Source organism: Cynocephalus volans, chromosome 5, assembly GCF_027409185.1.
Source record: "Cynocephalus volans isolate mCynVol1 chromosome 5, mCynVol1.pri, whole genome shotgun sequence".
In the NCBI taxonomy this organism is placed as follows: Eukaryota; Metazoa; Chordata; class Mammalia; order Dermoptera; family Cynocephalidae; genus Cynocephalus; species Cynocephalus volans.
In genome coordinates this window covers 63456203-63483501 of record NC_084464.1, presented here as the reverse complement: position 1 = coordinate 63483501, position 27299 = coordinate 63456203, and positions in this window count along the sequence as shown.

Here is a 27299-nt window from a genome sequence, read left to right as displayed (position 1 = left end):
GATCAAAGTAATTTTGAGGAATTAGGGAGAACCCTATGTGGCTTTGATCAGTATTGGCCATTTTGACCATTATAGTAGTTGATGTTAAAAATAACTAGCATTCGTTCAGAGCTTTAGAGTCACAGTTATTCTGTAGAGTTATTCCACCTACATTAGTCCAACCAACTAGTCAATGATGTGTTATTTCATTTTATGGAAGATTTCTTCAAAGAGGTTACGTGACTTGCCCAAGGTCTATAAGTAGCGGATGGGGTAGCCAGGAGTTGAATTCCAGTTGCCTGACTGAAAGCCAAACAACTATCATTTAGCTATATAACCTATTAGAGCTCAAGCCACCCTGCAAGCTCTGTGCCATAATCTTTTAGATTAGTTGCTCAAAAGTAAAGCCAAGATTTTCAGTGGTAATGACTTAATTTGTTAAGTATAATCATGACTCTCAAGGAAATTACATTTTTGGTTTAGCTGTCTTCCTAACCTGGGTTGATTCAGCAAATTTTTAACACATTTTAAACAAAAATATTCTATTGATCCATCATGGATCTATATAAAGGTAACTGCTAAGGATCTGATCCAATATAGTACCTTCCACACTGGGTACAGATTAGGCCAGATCCTAGTTCTTAGATTCCTATCCACTTATTTCCCTAAGTGAATACTTAATTATACTTAGTGAATATTTTACTTAACTGTGCTTACTAGGCAGACCAGTAGAAGATGTGGTTCTAATCTCTAGTGACTTATATTTAAGAAAACAGATGAGACACACCGGGTACATGCTTCCAGGTGCCTTGGCAGAGCTTCACCTTGGTTGGAGGAGTTGTGCGGACACCGCTTCCACAACCGATTCCTGCACAGGGACTAGTTTTGAGTTAGGCATTGGCAGTAATAGTTCCAGCTCCTTCCCTTGGGCAGGAAAACTGGGGAAGCAACCAGGGCCCCAGGTGGAAATAACTTAAATTCTTTTTCAAATTTTCTGTATTTGACTATTTCAAGGAATGCTTCAGATGCAATTATCTTAGGCAGATGGGGCAATTCAGGGTAAATGGCCCTGACCCCACACCCTCCTATTCCATTGGGTTATGTGGCTGTTTCTTGGGTTTTTTTTTTTTCTACCTGTAATGAGTAAGCTTGAGAGGAACGAAAAAAGAAAGATAGCTAGAGGCTCCTGGGTCAAATAAGTGCTCTTTATATCCTTTTTAACATTACATAATTAATGCAATGACAATGCTTACTTAGTTATCTGCAGTATATGATTAAAAAATGCACATCAACATTGCTATACCAGTAATGCTCCTTGTACTTAATTATTAACCAGGAGAGATTCTGCGGTTTTTATATTGATTTTAAATTGAAATTACAGATGGCATATCAAACTGTCCCTGTCTCCTCTCCCGATAAATATTGGGGCCAATTGCAGCCCTGCCTATGTATTAGAAGGATGAGTATACCCTTGGGCACAGCTCGGCTTTCAGTTCACCTGGTTCCCCAGGCATCCCTCCTGCAAAATTTTTGTTCCAAATCTGAAGGTTGTCCAGTAGCTGACATGGGAGGAGCCTGAGTTTAGTTTTGGGCTGAGAGGCCCAGACATAAAGGGCCCCAGACATAAAATAGCTTTTTTTTTTTTTTTTCGTGACCGGCACTCAGCCAGTGAGTGCACCGGTCAGTCCTATATAGGATCCGAACCCGCGGCGGGAGCGTCGCCGCGCTGCCAGCGCAGCACTGTACCAAGTGCGCCACGGGCTCGGCCCCATCTTTTTTTTTTTTTTTTTTTAATTCAAAATATTTTAACATTTACTTGTACATATTTGTGGGGTATGGTGTGTTGTTTCAATACATGCATATCCTGCACAATGATTCCCTTAGGGTAGACAGCATGGTTCTGTACCTGTTAAGTCCACCACTTCTCTCCCCTCATCCCCCTGCCCTCCCAACCATTATTCTATGAGAACCACTTCCTTTTTTTTTTTTTTTTTTTCAAATGTTAAGTGAAGTAACTCAGGCACAAGAAGACAAGTAACACATGATGTCACTCACATGTGGGTAATGGCTTTTCTACTGGTTTTGTGCTGGTTTTCTCTTCCAGGTAAAGATAGCCTCTGTCTGGATCATAGCCTTTAGTTCTGCTGAAGGCAAAGGTAGCACTGAAAGAAGTGTTTTCCAAGCTAGCCGCAGTAACGCCATTCCGCAAGGCCAAGAAATTCATAAAGGGGTGTGCGAGGTAGACTGATTTAGCTTATGCCATTTTTACTGTTTGAAAAGTGTTCTTGTTTAAAAGCCCCCCAACACCTGTGGTGAAAATTGAAGGTTAAAAATTGTGCTGTACTTAGAAAAATTTTAAGTTCTGCCTGCCTTTGCTGTTTCCCACCTATGCTGTCTCTGACTGATAACACCAAGAGCTGTATCTGGATGTATCTAGACAACCTAAGGAAGAAACCGCCCTGTGAAAGTTTTTGCTGTCCCTAAGTGATTAACTCGCTTCTTTCAGCTTCTGTTATCAGCTTGCACTAGGCCTCCCAGAGCAGTTTCCAGGGCGCCCTTCAACTGTTTCAAGAACTCCCACATGACCGGAGCCCACCCCTGGCCTTGTTTAAACCGACCAATTACCTTGCTTCTCGCTTCTGTACCCGCGCTTTTTGCTATAAAACAAGCTCAAAAACTCTACTCGGCGCGCCAGTCCACCGAGAGACTGAGCCGCCCGGGTACCCGTGTATTCAATAAAACCTCTTGCTAATTGCATCCGAAGCCGTGGTCTCGTTGTTCCTTGGGAGGGTCTCTCCTGACTGAGTGATTGCCCAAATCAGGCGTCTCTCATTTGGGGGCTCGTCCGGGATCAGACCCCCACCCAGGGACCACCGACCCACCAACGGGAGGTAAGCTGGCCAGCGATCGCTCCGTGTCTCGTTTCTGTGTCTGACTCCGTAACTCTGACTGTCCCTCTGAGTGCGCGCATTTTGGTTTCAGTTTGTTCCGGGCTGATCGCTCTGTGAGCGACGTGTGAGTAGCGAACAGACGTGTTCGGGGGCTCACCGCCCGGTAATCCTGGGAGACGTCCCAGGATCAGGGGAGGACCAGGGACGCCTGGTGGACCCCTCAGGAGAGGATCATTATGTTCTGATCCCACTGCCGCGTCTAGAGAGGCGCGCTCTGCCATCTGACTCCTTCTTTTGTCTCTACGCTACTCGATCTCGCCGCCGTTTCTGGTTTCTTTTTGTTTTGTTCCTGATAGGCCTCTGTGTCGTGGTCCCTCTCTTCGAAATGGGACAAAATAACTCTACCCCTCTCTCCCTCACTCTAGATCACTGGAGGGACGTGAGAGCAAGGGCTCACAATCTGTCCGTGGAAATCAGAAAGGGAAAATGGCGGACCTTTTGTTCCTCCGAGTGGCCCACGTTCGGTGTCGGGTGGCCGCCGGAAGGAACTTTTAATGTTTCTGTTATTTCCGCAGTTAAAAGGATTGTCTTTCAGGAAATCGGGGGACACCCGGACCAAGTTCCATATATCGTGGTGTGGCAAGACCTCGCCCAGAGTCCCCCACCATGGATGCCGCCCTCCGTCAAGGTCGCTGTCGTCTCCAGTCCAGAGAGGCCATCCGCTCCTCCCCGACCCCCCATCTACCCGGCAACAGACGACTTGCTCCTTCTCTCTGAGCCCCCGCCCTATCCGGCAGCCCTGCCACCTCCTCTGGCCCCTCAGGCGGTCGGACCGGCGCCGGGCCAGGCGCCCGATATTTCCGATCCTGAGGGACCAGCCGCGGGGACCAGGAGTCGCCGTGCCCGCAGTCCGGCAGACGACTCGGGTCCTGACTCCACTGTGATTTTACCCCTCCGAGCCATAGGACCCCCAGCCGAGCCCAACGGCCTAGTCCCTCTGCAATATTGGCCTTTCTCTTCAGCAGATCTTTATAATTGGAAATCTAATCATCCTTCTTTTTCTGAAAATCCAGCAGGACTCACGGGGCTCCTTGAGTCTCTTATGTTTTCTCATCAGCCCACCTGGGACGATTGCCAACAGCTCCTACAGATTCTCTTCACCACGGAGGAACGAGAAAGGATTCTCCTTGAGGCCCGCAAGAATGTCCTGGGGGACAACGGGGCCCCTACTCAACTCGACAACCTCATTAATGAGGCCTTCCCCCTCAATCGACCTCAGTGGGACTACAACACAGCCGCAGGTAGGGAGCGTCTCCTGGTCTACCGCCGGACTCTAGTGGCAGGTCTCAAAGGGGCAGCTCGGCGCCCCACCAATTTGGCTAAGGTAAGAGAGGTCTTACAAGGACCGGCAGAACCCCCTTCGGTTTTCTTAGAACGCCTAATGGAGGCCTATAGGAGATACACTCCGTTTGAGCCCTCTTCTGAGGGGCAGCAGGCTGCAGTTGCCATGGCCTTCATCGGACAGTCAGCCCCAGATATTAAAAAAAGGTTACAGAGGCTAGAGGGGCTCCAAGATTATTCCTTGCAAGATTTAGTGAGGGAGGCAGAAAAAGTGTACCACAAAAGGGAGACAGAAGAAGAAAGACAAGAAAGAGAAAAAAAAGAGGCAGAAGAGAGAGAAAGGCGGCGCGATAAGCGCCAAGAAAAAAACTTGACTAGGATTTTGGCCGCAGTGATAAGTGAAAAAGGTTCTAGAGATAGGCAGACAGGGAATTTGAGCAACCAGGCAAAAAAGACACCTAGGGATAAAAGATCTCCTCTGGACAAAGACCAGTGCGCATACTGTAAAGAAAAGGGTCACTGGGCAAGAGAATGTCCCCGAAAGAAAAACGTCAGAGAAGCCAAAGTTCTGTCCCTAGATGACTAGGGGAGTCAAGGTTCGGACCCCCTCCCCGAACCCAGGATAACACTGACTGTGGAGGGGACTCCCATTGAGTTCCTGGTCGATACCGGGGCTGAACATTCAGTTTTGACCCAACCCCTGGGAAGGGTAGGGTCCAGACGGACAGTCGTACAAGGAGCAACAGGGAGCAAAGTCTACCCCTGGACCACAAAGAGACTTTTAAAGGCTGGACATAAACAGGTGACCCACTCCTTTCTGGTCATACCCGAGTGCCCCGCCCCTTTGTTGGGTAGGGACCTCTTAACCAAACTAAAGGCCCAGATCCAGTTTTCTGCTGAGGGCCCACAAGTAACATGGGAAGACCGCCCTACACTGTGCCTGACCCTGAACCTAGAAGAAGAATACCGGCTACATGAAAAGCCAGGTCCCTCCTCTATCGACCCATCCTGGCTCCAACTTTTTCCCACTGTATGGGCAGAGAGGGCAGGCATGGGACTGGCCAATCAAGTCCCACCAGTGGTAGTGGAACTAAGATCAGGTGCCTCACCGGTGGCTGTTCGACAATATCCAATGAGCAAGGAAGCCCGGGAAGGTATCAGACCCCACATCCAGAGGTTTTTAGACCTAGGGGTCTTGGTGCCCTGTCAATCGCCCTGGAATACCCCTCTACTACCTGTAAAAAAGCCAGGGACCAATGACTATCGGCCAGTCCAAGACCTGAGAGAAATTAATAAAAGGGTACAGGATATTCATCCCACCGTCCCAAACCCTTACAGCCTTCTGAGTTCCCTTCCGCCCAGCCACACTTGGTATTCAGTCTTAGATCTCAAGGATGCCTTTTTCTGCCTCAAGCTACACCCCAGCAGCCAGCCGCTATTCGCGTTCGAGTGGAAAGACCCAGAAAAAGGTAACACAGGTCAGTTGACCTGGACACGGCTGCCCCAAGGGTTCAAGAACTCTCCCACTCTCTTCGACGAGGCCCTCCACCGAGATTTGGCCCCCTTTAGGGCCCTCAACCCTCAGGTAGTGCTACTCCAATATGTAGACGACCTCTTGGTGGCAGCCCCCACATATAGAGACTGCAAAGAAGGGACACAGAAGCTCCTACAGGAATTGAGTAAATTAGGGTACCGGGTATCGGCTAAAAAGGCCCAGCTCTGCCAAAGAGAGGTCACCTATCTGGGGTACCTACTCAGGGGGGGAAAAAGATGGCTGACCCCGGCCCGAAAGGCTACTGTTATGAAGATCCCCGCTCCCACGACCCCCAGACAGGTCCGTGAATTTCTGGGCACTGCAGGATTCTGCAGGCTCTGGATCCCTGGGTTTGCTTCCATAGCTGCACCCCTGTATCCCTTAACAAAGGAAAGCATCCCTTTTACCTGGACTGAGGAACATCAGAAAGCTTTTGACCACATAAAAAAAGCCTTGCTGTCAGCCCCCGCTTTGGCCCTCCCAGACCTCACCAAACCATTTACTCTATACGTAGATGAGAGGGCCGGTGTGGCCCGGGGAGTGCTTACTCAGACTTTAGGACCCTGGCGGCGGCCAGTAGCTTACCTATCAAAAAAATTGGATCCGGTGGCTAGCGGGTGGCCAACCTGCCTGAAAGCGGTTGCAGCCGTGGCACTCCTTCTCAAGGACGCTGATAAGTTAACCTTGGGACAGAATGTGACTGTGATTGCTTCCCATAGCCTCGAAAGCATTGTGCGGCAGCCCCCCGACCGGTGGATGACCAATGCCAGGATGACTCATTACCAGAGCCTGCTGCTAAATGAAAGGATATCGTTTGCACCCCCTGCCGTCCTGAACCCAGCTACCCTCCTACCAGTCGAGTCGGAAGCCACCCCAGTACACAGGTGCTCAGAGATCCTCGCCGAAGAAACTGGAACTCGACGAGACCTGAAGGACCAGCCATTGCCCGGGGTGCCAGCCTGGTATACGGACGGTAGCAGTTTCATCGCGGAGGGTAAACGGAGAGCAGGGGCCGCCATCGTAGATGGCAAGCGGACGGTGTGGACAAGCAGCCTGCCAGAAGGTACGTCAGCCCAGAAGGCCGAACTAGTGGCTTTGACGCAGGCATTACGCCTGGCCGAAGGAAAAAACATCAACATCTACACCGACAGCAGGTATGCTTTTGCCACTGCTCACATTCATGGGGCAATATATAAACAGAGGGGGTTGCTCACTTCTGCGGGAAAAGACATTAAAAACAAGGAAGAAATTTTGGCCCTGCTAGAGGCCATTCACCTCCCTAAGCGGGTCGCCATTATCCACTGCCCCGGCCACCAGAAGGGAAATGACCCTGTGGCCACCGGGAACCGGAGGGCCGACGAGGCTGCAAAACAAGCCGCCCTGTCGACCAGAGTGCTGGCAGAAACTACAAAACCTCAAGAGCTAATCGAACCCGCCCAGGTTAAGGCCGAGCCAAGAGAGCTCACCCCTGACCGGGGGAAAGAATTTATTCAGCGGTTGCATCAGTTGACACACTTAGGACCAGAAAAGCTTCTCCAATTAGTAAACCGCACCAGCCTCCTCATCCCGAACCTCCAGTCTGTAGTTCGCGAGGTCACCAGTCGGTGTCAGGCTTGTGTCATGACTAATGCGGTCCCAACCTACCGAGAGATCGGAAAGAGACAACGAGGAGATCGACCCGGCGTGTACTGGGAGGTAGACTTCACAGAGGTAAAGCCTGGCCGGTATGGAAACAGGTATCTGCTGGTATTCATAGACACTTTTTCCGGATGGGTAGAAGCTTTTCCTACCAAAACTGAAACGGCCCTGACCGTCTGCAAAAAGATATTAGAGGAAATTCTACCCCGCTTCGGGATCCCTAAGGTACTCGGGTCAGACAATGGCCCAGCCTTTGTTGCTCAGATAAGTCAGGGACTGGCCACTCAACTGGGGATAAATTGGAAGTTACACTGTGCGTATAGACCCCAGAGCTCAGGTCAGGTAGAAAGAATGAACAGGACAATCAAAGAGACCTTAACCAAATTAGCCTTAGAGACCGGTGGAAAAGACTGGGTGGCCCTCCTTCCCTTAGCGCTGCTCAGAGCCAGGAATACCCCTGGCCAGTTTGGTCTAACTCCTTATGAAATTCTCTATGGGGGACCGCCCCCCATACTCGAGTCTGGAGGGACATTGAGTCCCGATGATAATTTTCTCCCTGTCTTATTTACTCATTTAAAGGCTTTAGAAGTTGTGAAGACCCAGATCTGGGACCAGATCAAGGAGGTGTACAAGCCCGGTACCGTGACAATCCCCCACCCGTTCCAGGTCGGAGACCGAGTGCTTGTCAGACGCCACCGACCCAGCAGCCTTGAGCCTCGGTGGAAAGGCCCGTACCTGGTGTTGCTGACCACTCCGACCGCAGTAAAAGTCGACGGTATTGCTGCCTGGGTCCATGCTTCTCACCTCAAGCCTGCACCACCCTCGGCACCAGATGAGTCTTGGGAGCTGGAAAAGACTGATCATCCTCTTAAGCTGCGTTTTCGGCGGCGGCAGAACGAGTTGGAGTGAAAACCCTCACCAGCCTGTGACCCTCACCTGGCAGGTACTGTCCCAAACTGGGAACGTTGTCTGGAAGACAGAGAAAGTCCAGCCCCCTTGGACTTGGTGGCCCATTCTTACACCTGATGTATGTGCCCTGGCGGCCGGTCTTGAGTCCTGGGATATCCCAGAAACCGATGTATCAACCTCTAAGAGAGTCAGACCCCCTGACTCAAACTATGAAAGCGCTTATAGACAGATCACCTGGGGAGCCATAGGATGCAGCTACCCTAAGGCTAGGACCAGAATGGCAAGTTCCACCTTCTACGTGTGTCCCCGGGATGGCCGGTCCCGTTCAGAAGCTAGAAGGTGTGGAGGGCTAGAATCCCTGTATTGTAAAGAATGGAGTTGTGAAACCACGGGGACTGTTTATTGGCAACCTACGTCCTCCTGGGACCTCATAACTGTAAAATGGAATGGCACAGAGCGATCATGGGGTGCCCTACTGGCAACCTGTGAAAAAACCGGCTGGTGTAACCCCCTTAAAATAAATTTCACAGAACAAGGACGGCAATCCAAAGAGTGGATAATAGGAAAAACCTGGGGATTGGGATTCTATGTGTCTGGATATCCAGGCGTACAGTTGACCATTCGGTTAGAGATCACCAGCAAGCCAGCTGAGACAGTGGGCCCCAACTCCGTCCTTGCGAAACAAGGACCCCCTAACAAAAACCCCCCTTCCCCAACGAGGGAAGCGCCGCCCATCTCTCAACCCTCGGCGGCTCCTAGCCAAGTCCCCACGGTACTGGAGGAAAGTGTTGTCCTGAACACTCTGTCTCCAACCACGGGCGACAGACTCTTTGGCCTTGTGAGGGGGGCCTTCCTAGCCTTAAATGCTACCGACCCAGACGCCACGAAGTCTTGCTGGCTCTGTTTGGCCTTGGGTCCCCCTTATTATGAAGGAGTTGCCTCCTTAGGAGGGGCCTTCACTTATACCTCCAACTATACCCAGTGCCGCTGGGGGAGCCAAGGAAAGCTTACCCTCACTGAGGTCTCAGGACACGGGTCGTGCATAGGAAAGGTGCCCTCTACCCATCAGCATCTTTGCAATCAGACCCTACCCATCAACTCCTCCACGAACCATCAGTACCTGCTCCCCACCAACCATAGCTGGTGGGCCTGCAGCACCGGCCTCACCCCCTGCCTCTCCACCTCAGTTTTTAATCAGTCTAAAGATTTCTGTATCCTGATCCAGCTGGTCCCTCGCATCTATTACCATTCTGAAGAAACTTTGTTGCAGGCCTATGACGATCCTCACCCCAGGGTTAAAAGAGAGCCTGTCTCACTTACCCTAGCTGTTCTTCTGGGGTTGGGGGTCGCAGCAGGTATAGGTACTGGCGCATCCGCCCTAGTTAAAGGGCCCATAGACCTCCAACAAGGCCTAACCAGCCTCCAGACCGCCATGGATACTGACCTCCGGGTCCTCCAGGACTCAATCAGCAAGCTGGAGGACTCGCTGACTTCCCTATCGGAGGTAGTACTCCAAAATAGAAGAGGCCTTGACCTACTGTTTCTAAAAGAAGGAGGCCTCTGCGCGGCCCTAAAAGAAGAGTGCTGTTTTTATGTAGACCACTCAGGTGTGGTGCGAGACTCCATGAGAAAACTCAAAGAGAGACTAGATAAAAGACAGATGGAGCGCCAGAAAAACCAAAACTGGTATGAAGGGTGGTTCAATAGCTCCCCTTGGTTCACTACCCTCCTATCAACCATTGCCGGGCCCCTATTGCTCCTCCTTCTGTTGTTCACCCTCGGGCCCTGCATCATCAATAGGTTAGTCCAGTTCATCAATGACAGGGTAAGTGCAGTAAAAATTCTGGTCCTTAGACAAAAGTATCAGACCCTAGACAACGAAGACAACCTCTAAATTCGCTCTAAGATTAGAGCTTCCCACAAGAGAAATGGGGGAATGAAAGAAGTGTTTTCCAAGCTAGCCGCAGTAACGCCATTCCGCAAGGCCAAGAAATTCATAAAGGGGTGTGCGAGGTAGACTGATTTAGCTTATGCCATTTTTACTGTTTGAAAAGTGTTCTTGTTTAAAAGCCCCCCAACACCTGTGGTGAAAATTGAAGGTTAAAAATTGTGCTGTACTTAGAAAAATTTTAAGTTCTGCCTGCCTTTGCTGTTTCCCACCTATGCTGTCTCTGACTGATAACACCAAGAGCTGTATCTGGATGTATCTAGACAACCTAAGGAAGAAACCGCCCTGTGAAAGTTTTTGCTGTCCCTAAGTGATTAACTCGCTTCTTTCAGCTTCTGTTATCAGCTTGCACTAGGCCTCCTAGAGCAGTTTCCAGGGCGCCCTTCAACTGTTTCAAGAACTCCCACATGACCGGAGCCCACCCCTGGCCTTGTTTAAACCGACCAATTACCTTGCTTCTCGCTTCTGTACCCGCGCTTTTTGCTATAAAACAAGCTCAAAAACTCTACTCGGCGCGCCAGTCCACCGAGAGACTGAGCCGCCCGGGTACCCGTGTATTCAATAAAACCTCTTGCTAATTGCATCCGAAGCCGTGGTCTCGTTGTTCCTTGGGAGGGTCTCTCCTGACTGAGTGATTGCCCAAATCAGGCGTCTCTCAGCACTTGCCAAATAGTCTCTAGATTTTTTAAAACAAAGGAAGATTCTTTGAGATCATTAGCCTTAAGTGGTCTAGGGAATGTCATCTGTCCAAATTATTTAGGTAACACATTTCCTCTTTTTTTCCTCATCTTCCTTCATTTTAAAATTCTCCCTTTGCCTTGCCCCAAACCTCCAATCAGTCCCCATTAAATTCATCTTGATTTTCTTCAACCACAACTCCATCAAGGAAATCTTTAAACCTGATAAAAGTAAGTGATTTTTTAATATATGTATATATTTTTAAAAGATTTCTACCTATTTAAATAATTTTAAATTTTTGTTATTTAAGTGTGTAAATTATTTGAGGAACAAGTACAGTTGTAATTATGAGTGAGTGCCCAGTCCTAACTTTTCCTTTGTTGTTATTTTGTGATGTTTGATTTACAGAAATTTGTTTTCCTCGTGGACCCCAAGAGCGTATCTTTGCTGTCAGTGACCTTGGCTCTTTTTTTATCCTCACAAACACAAACATGGGAGGTGGCCACACAGAGCCGGAATCAGCACTAGTTATGGGGTTAAAAAAAGACCTAGGTCCTCAATTTCACTTTTTAACTTAACTTGTGATTTGTTCAAGGTTCTTAAACTTTTTAAGGTTGGTGTCATAGGTAAAATGCAGATAACACATAAGTCTCAAGGTGACTGAAAAATTAAATAAAAACATGAAGGTGAAGTCGTTTAGCAAGTAGGCATTGAACTCATTCCTTCAACAAGTATTTATTGAAGTGCTTGTTAGTTTCAAGCACTTAGAATGAAATAATTGAAGTGAACAAAACAGACAAAAATATATTGCTTTGTAAGCACAGAGGGATAAATACCGCATGTGCTCACTCACTCGTGGGAGCTAAGAGAGAAAGAAGGAAGGAAAGAAAGACCACAGTGGTGCCTTGGACTTGCAGAGGGAGAGAGCATTCCTTGGGCTACAAAGTGGAGTGGGGGGGAAAGCGAGAGGGGGAGCGAGGTTGGAGTTAATTGGGTGGGGGACACGGGGTACAAATGCTATTTATGGTAATGGATATGCTGCCAGCATGAGTCCGGCCTTCACCTCTTGGGTCCGAGGGGTGACAATCAGCTTTGTATCTCATGAATATTCATAACCAATTAAAAAACAGATATTGCTTTGTAAAGCTAATGTTCTATTGAACTGCACAATAAGTACATAGTATAATATGATAGAATTTGACGGAGCAATGTCAACTGTAGGGCACAGCTGACGGATCAAGACGCCAACTTTTAATACAGAAATTATCCCAACAAACCATTTAAAAGTTTTGCTGTTTGACAGCTATTTCACATCAGGCCAGCCCTGAGTCCCCCACTCCACAATGCCCATGTAAGCATGTAACACTCAGGCCCATTGTCATCAACAAAATTGCTCCACCACCTAGGCCTGGACATCCAGTTGCCAGAAGACTTGGGGGCTTCCTGCCTGGGCTGAAAGCTCCCAGGACCCCTCTTATTGCTTGCATTTACAAGCACTCCCATGTTGGCTTCACCTGAATGCTCAGAGTCAAGTATGGCCCTGTCTCTTCCCACCCCCATAAGCCTGAAAGCTCTGCACATCCCCCACAGGGCCAAGGTCAGCCAGGACAGTCCTGAGAACAGAGGCCTTATCTCTGCTCCTGTCTCCCCAGACCAGGCCAGGCTGCCTACTGGTTGGCCCTACAGTCCCTTCCATGTTCCTGCCATCCTTGGCCCACAGAGATCCTGGACCCCATCCTGCAGCTCCAAATTGGAAGCCTGTCCGTCACACAGAGACATGGGCTTTTGGCAGTTTGGGCAAGTAGAGAGACAGGTGGGAAGAAACCCCCAGTTTTTATTGATTAGGAACCATCCATAGTGTTAATGTGGACAATCTGCAGTGTGATCTGTGATGTGATTGTCCAATCAGGGCTTTGCCTGGAAATTGCTTAAGAAAGGAGAGCTAATAAAACACATCATGGTGTTGAAATAAATTCTTCCCAGGTTACGTGATCCTTTTAGGGGAAAGAGGAATGAAACATTGCGGGCTGGGGGAAGAGCAGTAATTGGTGCAGATGACCCTGGTTTGTCCAGGAATGTTGATTTTGAGTTGTATAGTAGATGCTCATGTGGTGATGCCCAGTAGGCAGGTGGATAATGAAGCAGGGGCTTCAGGAGAGAGGTCTGGGCTGGAGGTATATATTTGGGAGTCATCAGCATGAGAGATGGGCTTTAAAGCAGTGAGACCGAAGGACCCTAGGAAGGACAGAGCAAGAATTGTTCAAGAGAAGAGGAACAAGGATAGGAGACTAGGAGGAAGCATTTAGTAGGTAGGAGAAAACTCAGAGGGCGTGGTGTCTGGGAAGCCAATTGAAGAAAGAGCTTTGAGGCAGAAAGAGCGATCCACCGCCAGATCACATGCTGTCTGCCCATCGATCAGGTAAGGTGACACCAGGAATGGCCGCCGGATTTCATGATGCAGGGGTCACCGGTAACTTAGTGAGTGGTTTCCATAGAGTGATGGGGGTAGTTTAAGAGAGATTTGGAGAATTGTGGACCTCAAATACAGATATACAAATACAAATTCTTTGGCGATTTTTGCTGCAAATGAGAGTACTCACTGGTGGAGATAGCGAGGGGGAAGCCAAGAAAGAGTTGTTTTTGTTTTTGTTTTCAAAGACTGAAGAAATTACAGCCTTTTGGTATGTTAGCAGCAGTGATTTGGTAGGCCAGGGCAAAAATGATGATGCAGGATAGGGTAGAATCGGTAGGGCAATATCCTTGAGTAGGGGATGGGAGGTGGGATTTAGTGGCCTTGGATTGGAGCACAGGTAGCCTATGGAAGGGACCAGAAAACTTTTTCTATAAAGGACCAGAGAGTAAATATTTTAGTATTTGTGGCTTATATGGCTTCTGTAGGCAGCTCCATCTGGTCCGGGGAGCCAGGAGCCGGGGCAGGGTCTCTGTCCTCAGGATTGTCCTGGCTGACCTTGGCCCTGTGGGGGATGTGCAGAGCTCTTGTCCTGAGGGGTGGGGGTGGGGGTGGGGTATACTTGACTCAGCATTCAGGTGAAGCCCATGTGGGAGTACTTGCAAAAGCAAGCAAAAAAAGGGGGGTATATATAATATAATTTTCTCATGTCACAAAATAGATTCTTTTGATTCTCCCCACTCTCCCCTCCCCTACCTGCTACCATTTAAAAATGTGAAAAACCATCCCGTCCTGGCAAGGTGTACAAAAGCAAGCAGTGCAAACAGAGCTGGATTTGGCCCATGGGCCATTGTTTGTGAACCCTGATCTCTGTAACAGACCAGAAGTTGACACAAATGGGTAAAATGAGTTGGGTAGATGTGGTGAGAGGAACCTGGCAACTGTCCTGAGTGCTTCAGCTTTCTTCCTGAAGCAGGATCATGAGGATGAGGGAGAAGGTACAGGAGATCTGGGGAGAGACACACAGACATAAAATAAAATACAGAGTGTGAACTGAGCCGGGTAACAGAAGTAGAACGATCCACCAGGCAGCATCAAGGCCCCTTTTGAGGTCAGCAGCTATGAATTTAAAGTGAGCCCTGTTCAGTGGGGCTGTGTGGCTGTGCTTTTCTCCCGCCACAGTCACCTGCATAGACAGGGACATAGCTGTCAGCAAGTTGAGTTTTAAACTCAGCTATCTATGCTTTTGCCAAGGGATTTTCAAGTTGAAGGAGGCCAATGAAGTTGAGAGTTTATATAAAAGTGATTATGATGATTGTAGGGTTGCCAGATTTAGCAAATAAAAATATGGGATTCCCAGTTAAATTTGAATTTCAGAAAAACAATAGATAATTTTTTTAGTATAAAAATTAGTATAAGTGCCATGATTAGGAGAGAGAGAACATGAAGCAGGCGAGGGAGTGTTACAAGTTGGAGGATCAATGGATTGGAGGTTCTAGTGGGGGAAAGAGTGGAGGGGACTACCAGCAAGGAAGGCTGGAAAGATAGAAGGTGGGAGGTGTAGAACTGAATGCTTGACATTGAGATTCTGAGCACCTGCAGTTACTGGTTATGACAAGGCTTAGGGTCCAACCATGAGGATGAGTGGGTGGCATTGCGTGGAGGACAAGATCATTGGAGGTAAGAAATTCAAGGACCTGAGAGTTCAGAGAGATCACATACATGGATAGTATATGCATTGATAATGCCATAAAATGACCGAAATAATTGAGGGTTTGCTACATGCCCACCACTGTGTAGGAACATGAAAAAAGGATTATTAATATGAGTGTCTAAGTCTAGGGCGACATATGGTACCTGCAGAGGCTGGAAAGACCATTTAGAATTAGATCAGGGAGGCCCTTAATTGTTATGCTAAGAAATTTAGGACCTCTAGTTTAATCTTGCCACCCCTTCCTATGAAGAAAGTAGCAAAAACAATTAAACCAGTACCCCTCCATCCCATTTTGCATACCTGAATATGGAAATGTTTTAAGCACTTTGAAACACATTTAGATCCTTTTTATTATTCTAAATTAAAAGCAAGACATTTACAATGGGGTGGTCCTTGGTTTTATTGCTCTTATATGTAGCTCCTGGAGGTTTCATCATTAATTGTACTTCTCTTTTACTGTGGTTATGATAACACACAGATTAGGATCGGGTAAACTGCACTTAGCTTTTTTTAAGACTTCATAATCTTTTTTTTTAATGGAAGTAATTTTGAAAAATAGGGACTTTTTTTTTGGCTTTTTTCCCCCCCCCCGAAACAAGTGAATAAAATCAGACTGAACGAAAAGGAGAAGGTTGAGCCCTTAAAATATACATTGGACAGTGTGGTTGGGGCTGTGAGGTTGGCCTAAGGCTGGGGTTAGGGAGGAGGCAGCAAGGGCTGGACCTGAACAGGGGTGCAGGTTCATATCCTTCAGCAGAGGGAAGGAGGAAGCCAACATTTTTTTACTAATTAAGGACTCTGCACCACTTAACCATGCACACACTATTACCTTCCCTCATCAAATGTACAGGCTGTAACTGGGATTTTGAAACAAACTGAAAGTCAAAGGAGGACATGAAGAGGGCTTTAGAGCAGTGAAGTTCCCAAATGACTGTCTGTTCTGCAAGATGTTGGCTAAGATGTGTGGCCACTTCTTAAGAAAAAGTAAGATCATCCTGGTATTCAGTCAGAAATGGAAAATGATTATTTCCAACCTATTTCCATAGGCTATTCGCATAATTACAAGACATAATACATTCAGGAAAATGCTGGAGACTCAGTAGAGAAGGGGTTACACCAACAACTTCTACAGACATCCTTATGGGGGCCTGCAAGGGAAAGCAAGGCATAGCTGAAGGGGAAAAGGTGACTGAAAACCCTCCTACCCAACCCCGCGGTTAACTTCACAGAGGGCAGAGGATATACAGCTGTGTCTTCTATTCCAGCAAAGCTCCTGGCACACTTACTTTTTTTTTTTTTTTTTTTTTGAGTGAATAAATGAGTACAGAACAGCAAAAGAAAATGTTTGAAATCTCCTAGGCTAGCTTTGGTCAAGAACCCAGGTATGTGGCCTTAGGCAAGTTAATTAGCATCTCTGAGCCTGTTTCCTCATCTGAATGAGACTAATTTTGGCTAACATCTCTACAATTTTTGCAAAGATTAAATGAGGTAGCACCTGGGCCGGCCCGTGGCTCACTCGGGAGAGTGCGGTGCTGATAACACCAAGGCCCCGGGTTCGGATCCCATATACGGATGGCCGGTTCGCTCACTGGCTGAGCGTGGTGCTGACAGCACCAAGTCAAGGGTTAAGATCCCCTTACCGGTCATCTTTAAAAAAAAAAAAAAAAAAAAAAAAATGAGGTAGCACCTAACACTTAGAAGTGATGATTGTTTTTGTTACTGATAGGAAAAAAGATGGGGAACAGTCATTGCATAGTGGGAGCCAATTTTTAGAAGCAGCTTTAGAATATAAAAAAAAGAAAAAAGAAAGGGGAAAACCTTTGAAAATGGAAATCCTGGAACCTAGGGAAAAAAATTATCCAAGTACAGTTTATTATTTACTTTCTATTATATGTTATGTCATATGGAAGACAGATTTACATACATTATCTAATCTGACCCTAGAAAAAAATCCTTGGGGATAAGTAACATCTTGAAAAAATATAAGATATGCAAAAGGCTAAATAGTAGTAGGTTAAATGATAGAATAAGAGACTTCAAACCCAGACTGGCCAATGGCAAAACACATATTATTTCTACTATATCAAAATGTAGGCTAATATCTTATGACGTTCAAGTTAGAGTTGACTTTAGAGGTTAATTTTGACCCTCTACCCAGAGCCCAAATCTTCTCAGCAATAGTTATTTCTAGATTTGGGGCAATAAGGTGCTGATTACTCAAAAGTTCTTCTTTCTGAAACGTTGAAATCAGTCTATCAATTTCACGCCTTTGACGCTGGGCCTGGCCTCTGCACCTGCAGGACAAAATCCAGTGTCTGTGTGAGGGTGCAACTGTGTCGGAGTGATCACTCACCACACACCCTGTGAAGCTCACAGCCTTGCACACAATGGACGCTCCAAAAGCCTGCTGCATTGACTCTAGCTTTGCCCTTTCTGGAAGTGATTGCCACCAGACGAAACAGCTCCCATTTCAGTCACGCCAAGATCACTGCTGCCATTGCGCTATGTGAGATGCTGGCTCTAAGCCCTGACCTGAAAACCCTCCTGGGAAGATAGATTTATTCTCTCCTTAATTCACTCAGTCAGGAAGCGTTTGCTGAGGGCCTACGATGTACCAGGCACTGTTGTAAGTTCTGGGCCCACATCACAACAAAATAGACACCTGCCCTCGTGGTACTTATCTTCTAGTGTGAGAAAACAGAGGGTACGTAATGAATACAGCCCGTGGTCAACCAGGGCTGGAATGATATGGAAAAATCCAGAAGTAATCGATTCATAAATGTTCGGTTGCGTGCTGTTCTGAGTAGCGTGACAAAATCTCACACCATCCACTCCCTGCAGCCCCGGACCTGAATCCCCCTTTGTCCGGCATCTGCATTTAGTCCCCTAATGGAGTAGTGGTGCTGGCGATTCGGATATGCCAAAAAGAAGCCGTGAAATGCTTCTAAGTGAAAAGGTGCGAGTTCTCGACTTACTAAGGAAAGTCGCTAAGGGTGCGGACGGGGGTGGGGTGGGGGGCGTCGTGGAATCCAGCTGCCTGGTTTCCTCAGTGAAGTGGGAAGCAAGGCCGTCGGCAGTGAGGTGCTGGAGCTCTGCTGAGTTAGTTGAAAGTGTGCACTGGTTGTCTGGGAAAGTGACAGTGAAAGGACTGGGGAAATACAGGGTGATGTTTATGGATTTAGGTTTAAAATAATGACCCAGGATCATGGTACCTGGGAAGGCGTCCAGGGTGTATTCAAGGGAGCGTGATCTTAATGATTGACCATGGAGCTGACTCACTCAAACAAATATTTGCTGAGTGCTCATTCTCATCGCAGCGGCAATGTAACAAAACTGGTTTTTAGGCTCGGAGTTGCTAAGCATCTGCGGCCTCTTAGGAGACCTACTTGACCTTGCACAGCTTTCCGTTGGCTCTGGCAGGAACCGCGGCTGTGCACCACGTGTGACAAGGCTGCCACCTGCTGGCCAGTTGCAGCTACTGCACATAGGCCAGCCCCCCCACCCCCACCCCCCCGCCACTGGACTTTCTCACGGCCCTGGGTTGGCGACTGGTGGAAACCGTGCTTGGCTAAAGGCTAGTCCTGTGTGGCCATTATCTCTGCTTCTCCCCACGCTTCACTTTCCCATTCTTATTCACAGTAACAATCAAATTAATCCCAATTAAGGGGTGCTCCTTTCCTGGGGAGGTTTCCATCTTAGCAGACAACTCGAATATCAAAGAGTCAATGGAATGAAATAGTCATTGAATTCCAAGCATCCGTGGGAAACCAACGCGCGTAGAAATATTTTAGATGCGAGGGTCTGCAATGAGCTTTCCAAATCCCACCATGTAGATGGGGCATCACACTCAAAGAGTAATCCTGAGCATGAATTTTGTGGTTTTCTATTACAATTCATATTAGATGTTAACTGAGAATTCATGATGGGCCTCAAATAAGGGACTTGTTACCCAGAGATTGGGTCTCAGACACCTTAAATATTCCCCACTCTTTACACTTATTAAATTTTACAGCTGGTCCTTTTAGTGTAGAAGTATTGGAGTCCTTTAAAAATTAAATAAATTATCTGATAACGAGACAATATATTAGGCTTTATTTTACTAATATATCTGATTCCCTGGCAGCAGGGCCCAGACGGGACAGAACTACACGTGGACAAGTATTTTTCAGTTAATTTTTATTTTTCTCAAAGTAATAACTGTAAATCAATTCAAGTAGTAAAGTATGCTTATGATGAAAAACTGCAAATGGCCGATCTCCCTTTTCTTACCTCCTAGCTCCCTACACCCACAGAGTATTATGCTAATATCTTTTGGCAATTTCCCTTACCATTTACTATCCATATTTCTGAATAATATGCTTATATTGTATATCTCAGTTTATCAGTTTTAGACTTTGTTGATTTATTCCTCCCTCTATAGATAATTATGTAAATATTTTTGGCTAGTCAATGATTAGCATTTACATTACTTGGACAAACAAATATTTTTTATTACTGATATAATCCTTTGTTTTTTCTGAAATTAATAATTGTCTCATTGAAAAAGTTTGCCTGATTTTCTATGTATCCATCATTAATTGATCTTCCTGAATCTCTGTCACATGCCGATCAATAATATTACCCATACTCACAAAGCTTTGCTTCTCATTTTTTTCTGTACATATCTCTGTATTAGGGTTCTTCAGAGAAACAACTAATAGAGGGTGTGTGTGTGAGAGTGGACAGAGGGAGAGGTTTATTTTAAGGAATTGGCTCACATGGTTGTGGTGGTTGGTGTATTAGTTCGTTTTTGTGTTGCTATAACAGAATACCTGAGTGTCATTAATTTACAAAGAAAAGAGGTTTATTTGGCTCACTATTCTGGGACAGCTGCATCTGGTGTAGGCCTCAGGCTGCTCCTCATCGTATATTGAAGCAGGGCAGCGTGCATTTGCAAGGAGATCACACTGCAGAGAGGAAGCGAGAGAGGGAGGTGAGGTGCCAGGCTGACTCACCCCCGTCCACCCAGGGCAGTACCGTATTCATTCCACCCCCATCCACCCAGATATTTCCCTCTAGGCCCCACCTCCCAACACATTGGGGATCAAATTTCAACATGAGTTTTGGAGGGCCGATTATATCCAAACTATAGCAGCTGGCAAGTCCAAAATCTGCCTGGTAGTCTGGGAGGCTAGCGGGCTGGAGACCCGGGAAGAGTTGATGTTGGGTCTCACTCAAGTCCAAAGATAGTCTGGAAGCAGAATTCCCTTTTCCTTGGGGGATATCAGTGTTTTCAGTCTCTGAAGGTTCTTAAGGTCTTCAACTGATTGGATGAGACCACGTGTATTATGAAGGGTAAGCTGCTTTACTCAAAGTCTACTGATTTAAATCTTAATCTCATCTAAAAATACCTTCACAGCAACATCTAGACTGGTGTTTGACCAAATATCTAGGTATCGTGGCCTAGCCGCATTGACATATGAAATTGACCATCACAACCTGTTCGTGAATATGGTCTTCTGCATGCCTGCCCTGTTGGAATGGCCACACATCCTCATCCTGGGCTTATCTTCATTGCTCTCCTGCAATCCTTTCTCTTCTTTCAGTTACCTGTTTTGGTGGAACACATCCTTCAGCAGCTTCCAGTGCACAGAAAGTAAAATTTTAAAGCCCTTGTATGTTTAAAAATATTTTTATTCTTCCCACACACTTGGCTGACATGGATTCTTCAAGAATCATGGCTCACTCTAGTATCTCTGGATTAGAGATGCTTTTCCCTTGGAATTTTGGAGACACTACTCCGTTTTCTTCTGGTTTTTCAGAACTGGTGCTTTTGAACAATCCAGTGAAATTCTGATTTCCTATCTTTTGCATGTAACCTGCTTTTTCTCTCTGGAAAGTTTAAGAATTTTTTCTCTTGATGTTCCGTGTCCTGAACTTTCACAGGGATGTGCCCAGGGCAGGCGTTTTTTTACTTTCTATGTTGAAACCCCAGGAGATTTTTCAGTCTGGAATCTCATGTCTTTCAATTCTGGGAAAATTTCTTGTATCACTTTGTTAATTTCCTCATTTCCATTTTCAATTATTTCTTTTTCTGGCGGCTTTTAGTTTTAGTTGGGTGGACTTCCTGCTCTTATCCCCTAGATTTATTTCCCATTTTTGTTCTCTTTGGCTTTTAGTTTAACTTTCTGGTTGGTGAGTTTCCCTCATTTCATTTCCCTACTTATGAATTTTTCATTTAGACTGTTGTATTTACAATTTCCCAGACCCAGAATCCTTCCTTGCTTTCTGGTGTTTTTTCCTTTTTTCTGTTGTATCTTGGTTGCTCCATTCTCAAGGACATTAATGACATAATTGCAGTATCTTCTTGCATTGTTTCTCTTTCCCCCAAGGCTTGGTCAGTTGGTTGGTTGGTTTTAAATCTCTCCTTCATGTTGAGACTTTTCCCAAATGTATAGTCATCCCTGACCATGTTTGAGAGTGAGGTCATTTTTTATAAGCTGACTTGAAACTCTAGGTTGAACTTAGTGACTAGTGGGCTTCCTTTTAGGGGGTCTGTCAGTGAGCAGCCCTTTTCTTTAGGGAGCCCTAAACTATTTGCACTGCTTTTCTCAAAGGCTGTTCAGTTTCTGCAAGTTGCCCTTTTGAACCAGAAGTTTTAAATAGGCAAGTTTTCCTGAGGAGACAGAGGATGGGGCTTTATCTGGGAAGGGGACTCAGGTGGTGCACGCGAGGGCTGGGCACATTGAACAGCTTGGCTGTATCAACCCCCTGGGCAGAGCAGAGAAAGGAGCAGCCCATGGGTATGCAGAGAGAATACCTAAGAATATCCAGGGGAAGTCTTAGCTTTTCTCTGGGTAGTTCTGCTTCAACCAACCATCATACACATAATCAGTTTAATACCTACTTTTTCTATACTATGCACAAGGATCAAACAGTCTGTGATCTTCCTATCCAACCTGTACAACCCTCTCCCCGCCCCCAGTCACTTTTTGTTGATTTCCTCTCACTATTGCAGGATTTCTAATGGAACTTCGGGTCATTTTATTATTTTCTAAATGTATGTGTTGACAGGCCTGATCTCACATAGACGCATCTTCATATTCAAAAACAGATATTCACTGTCGTGGGAAACTGTCACATAAAATCATATGATCAGAAGGACTTCAAGATGTTGTCTAGTATATATTTCTGTGCCTTAAAGTGAAATTATACTTAAGAAGTCACTTCAAATGCTCATTCACAACTACTGAGACATGGTGGGGACAGAGGGACAGGGCTGGGGATGGCATTAGAAGACCTCCTTTGGTGTCCTTGACCCCAAATCACCTGGCAATGAGCTATAGCTGAGATACTCAGCCTCTTCTGTAAAATCACGCAAATACTTGCCCTGCTCACCTTGTAGGGTTGCTGTAAAATCAAATGTGGTGATTCAGATTACAATAGTTCTTAATTGTACGCTATACTGATGTATCTATAAATTTATAAATAAGCTAATGGAATTTGCCTGGAACTTTGCTAGGTGTTAGTGAAATGTGAAGTTAAAAGTAGTACAGTCCCCGACCTCGTGAAACTTGCAATTTAATAAAAATCTCTTTTGAGAAGAAGAGAAAACAACAAAGACAAAAATCTGGCTTTTGTTTTTAGCACTAGAATTTGTGTCTCAAATTTGAAATAACTCAGTGCATACTTCTCTGACTCATGCCTACTGCCATTAGCTCTATTTTACTTTTTTCTTTGTCTATGTAAAGCATATAGTACTAGATTGCACTTCCAACAGTGTTCAGGAGTTGCTCTAACCTGAAAATGAGGGCTTAAAAAGCTTAAATGCAGTGAAAACAACAAAAATGTTCATCAACAAATGGATAGATAAACAAAATGTGATATATACATACAATGGGATATTATTCTGCCTTAAAAAGGAAGGAAATTCTGACATGCTATAACATGGATGAAACTTGAGAACATTATGCTAAGTGGAATAAGCCAGTCACAAAAAGACAAATACTGTATGATCCCACTTATATGAGGCACCTAGAGTAGGCAAATTCAGGGAGACAGGAAGTAGAATAGAGGTTACCAGGGGCTGGGTCAGGGGAGGGGAGGGAAATGAGTTATTGTTTAATGGGTACAGAGTTTCAGTTTGGGATGATGAAAAAGTTCTGGAGATGGATAGTGGAGGTGGTTGCACAATGTGAATGTAATTAATACCCATGAACTGCACACTTAAAAATCATTAAAAGGATAAATTTTGTTATGTATATTTTACTACATTAAAAAAAGGAAAAAAAAGAAATCTTAAATGCATTGTAAATGTTTAAATTCAGTAGCATGCTCAGAGTTAAGATCTGATGTGCATGTTTTCCGAAGTCTTACACATCTGCCATACAGCAGCAGGCAGTCACTACACTTGTGGGACATGTTGAATTGCACTGGATTCATACATATCAACTTTTCAAGTGATTTCAAGGCTGAAATTGTCCTCAAGGTTGAGTTTTCTGGACAGAATTTGAAAGAGTTAAAGGAAAGATGACTAAAGTCGCTTTTGATAAATACTGAGTTCCAATATTACATTAAAGAAAAAGGCAAAATTATAAGGTCTACACATTCAAAAGGAGAGTCCATTTCAGCTGAGTTGTATTCCTAGTCTTCTAAATGACCAGGATTTTTGATAAATGACAGCCTGCCACTAGCAGGGATCTCAGACAGTCATCTGGTCCAGCCCATGCCTTCAGGTAGGTAAGATGTCATCATCCCGTTTGGCAGATGAGGCAATTCTGGTGCCCAGAGAAGTAAAGAAACTTGTCTCAAGTCACACCGTGAGTGGAGGACTGGTGTTCAAAACCCAGGGCTCCTGCCTCCTAGGACCCGTGCTTGTTTCTGCTATGTCATGCTCCTTTTTACGTAACTTCTCTAGGTCTCTGTTTTTCCACCACATGCTAGAGTTAAAATATTAGCGATCCTAATTATTGTGCAAAAATTCTTTGAGTATCCCAGGCAGTTGCTTATCTGGGTATGGATGGGTGATCACAAAGCTTTTACAGGAGAGATGTGGTGGTTATCTGGAATCAAGTCCTGGATTCAGAGTCCGAAGACAGGAATTTCAGCATGTGATCTGGATGAACTGGTTAACCTCTCTGAATCTCAGGTTCCACATCTATTTAAAAACATGCCCAACTCAAAGTGTTTTTCTGAGAGTTAAATGAGATTAGTGTTGGTTAGAGCATGGTGCCGATAACACCAAGGTTCAGGGTTTGATCCCTGTACTGGCCAACCACCCCAAAATAAAACAACTAAAAAATAAATATGATTTGTTTGTGAATGTATTTTGTATAGTATAAAGTAATGGTGTGGTCCAAGGTGTCTTGGGGGTCCCACAGACCCTTTCATGAGGTTTTCAAGATGAAAACTACTTTCAAGATAATACAAAGATGTTTTTTGCCTCTCTTCACTGTAAATCTCTCACAAGTATACAGCAGAATTTCAAGGCTATGGGACAGGTGATATTTGTAACAGACCGAATGTAGAAGGAAATATCAGATATCCAACTGTCTTCTAATGGTTAGTTATTAAAGAAATCTGCAAAAATGTTAAATAATGTTACTCTTCTCATTAGTTTTTTGTTTTAGAGATAATTATTTTTCATAAAAATGTTATTTATGTTAAAATGTAATGTGCTGTTACTGTTATTTTAGATTAATTAATATTTAAAAATTTTTTTAGTCCTAATTGTTTTTTGGCAGCTGGCCGGTAAGGGGACCTAAACCTTTGACCTTGGTATTACTAGCACCACACTCTAGCCAAAATTCTAATTTCTAACATGGTAAATATTGTCAGATATAATGACATAAACAAAGCTTTTTGAGGTTCTCATTTTTAAGAATGTAAAGGGAGACCAAACAGTTTGAGAACTGCTGGTATAAAGTAATGTACAAATAGATATTTTTACTTTATATAATTGACTTTTTAAAAAGGCATTCTTATAGAAAACTTAGGAAATTATAGAAAAATATAAAAAAATCATTATCAGTAATAAGTATACAAATTACTGCAGTAATCTCAAAATACAAAAAACAACTGTTACCATTTTTGATACATTTTTCTCAGTATCCTCTGGTGGTAAATATCTAAATTGTGATTTTGCCAGCTTTCGAGTTTGAATTGGGGTTACATTTGGAGTTTCAGGCTGTCTTTTGCTGGCCCTGGACCCACCTGCAGGGCCTCTGCTCTGTGCCTGGTATTTCCGGTTGCATCTTCTTCAGTGGGTGTCTCGTGAGTGCTCATGGGTGAGTCTTCTCAGTTACCAGCAGCATCCACCGTTTTCTTCCTCTTCTGTTTTATCCCTCTTTGGTGACGTTGGTTGCTAAGGTCTCACTGGCCTGCCAAAGAGGATATATTAGTTGCCCCTGGTCTTCATGTCTCCTGTGGACTCTGTGGGTGTCTTATACTGCTGATGGGCTATGGAAGCGGTGGAGGCTGGGATCAGTCCTGGGTGCCCCAAAGCCTTGCTGTGGGCAGGCTTTCCTCTCCTGGAGTGATGTTTTGTCATATGGGTATCCATGGTGTGCAGTTTTACTGAAAGCATCTCTTTCTCTTTTCCTTATCATCTTCCTCCCTTCGATTCCTGCCATCTTTCCAGTCTTGGGATATGAGCCCTAGAGACAGGGCAGTTTACACTCACAGTGCTGAAAATCATCAGAAACAGTCTTCCCCTCTGGTGACCAAGACGTATTACTTTAGTACTTAGTACTTTATAACAAGGGTTCTCAAACATTTTGGTCTCAGGACAGTTTTCAGTCTTAAAAATTCATGATAACCTCAAAGTTTTTGCTTATGTGGCTATATCTATCAGTACTTACCATATCAGAAGCAAGAACTGAAAACTTTTGAAATATTTATTAATTCACCTGAAATAGCAGTAACAACCATTACATTTTAACATAAATAACGTTTGTATGAAGTATAACCAGGGCCGGATAGCTTGCTCCCTCATGGAAATGGTGGATCGTATTCCTGCTTTGTTTGATCATGGTCCTTAAATTTTAAAAAGTTGAGGTTGATTTCCCAATTTGGAAAATTATTTAAAGAATGGAAACATTTTCTGAATTCTGATTTTAGCCACATTTTAATAACCTGCAGGACATCCCATTTTTTGCCTTTTATCACAAAAGGATGGCAAAGTATTTATAGAAAATTCGTAACAATTTACCACTATGAATTTGAGAGCTTGTTCGTTTTTCATTTTTTCCTCCTTTACGCATTGACATTTGAGTTCATGGTTGTGATTTTGACATTAAATGTACATATTTTAGTCATAGTTTTTACCGGTAAAACAGTTCTCAAGTTTTATAATTAAAGTAAGTATTTTAGAATTTCCCAGTAGAATTTAGAATTTTCCAAAGAGCACCATGACATCCAGGGGTTTTTCCACCTGAACACCCAACTAGAGATCTCAACAGTCAACCAGGTTTGTCCTGTCTGTCCAGAGATTTTTAAGAGAACATGAGGTCAGACTCTTGTTTCTCAGAATGGATACAGCTCAGAATCTAATTTAAGATGATGCAGTTTGGTCTTTAGAACTGAAGTATGTTATAAAGAACTTGGAGAAACTCCTTACAATTTGAGAAACCCTAGAAGCAAAATCCAAACTTCAGTTTTACACAGCACAGAACAATGATCTCTGAGTGGTACCTTGATCACTTGCTTTAGCACCTACACATGCTGGTTTAGTGTCTACTGAGGCTGGCAATGACTATCCTGTGTCCCACACATTAGGTGACGCATTATGAATTTTCCAATTTTAAGGGGTATCGGAAGTGTCACTTTGGATGCCCACTTTAGAAGCATAAATGAAAAGGAGAGTGGTTTATTTTGAAATCTGGGCTAGATTCAGGCTTACTCAGACTAGGAGGACTGGAAATAGGTCTCTAATAGGTGTGAGCTGAAGACACTCAATTGTTGGGTCACATGATGGGAAAGGAGAGAAGTGGAGCTGGCCTTAGGCTTGCCTGTGTCTGGGTCTCTCTCCCTCGTCCCTTCGTCTCTCTCTCCTCTTGTTGGTTCCATTCTCTCAGATGCTGCTGTGTGGCAGCAGAGATGACCATCAGCAAAGCAAGTCTGATTGGCATCTGAGATGAAAGAGCAATACCTCCACCAAGGATCTGGAAAATTCCAGGAAAAGACTGAATAGGTCAGGCTGGGCCCCATTCCAGAAGAGACAGAAAATTCTAACGGATAGCCTTGGGGGAAAAGCAATTTCCTAAAAAAAATAATGGCAA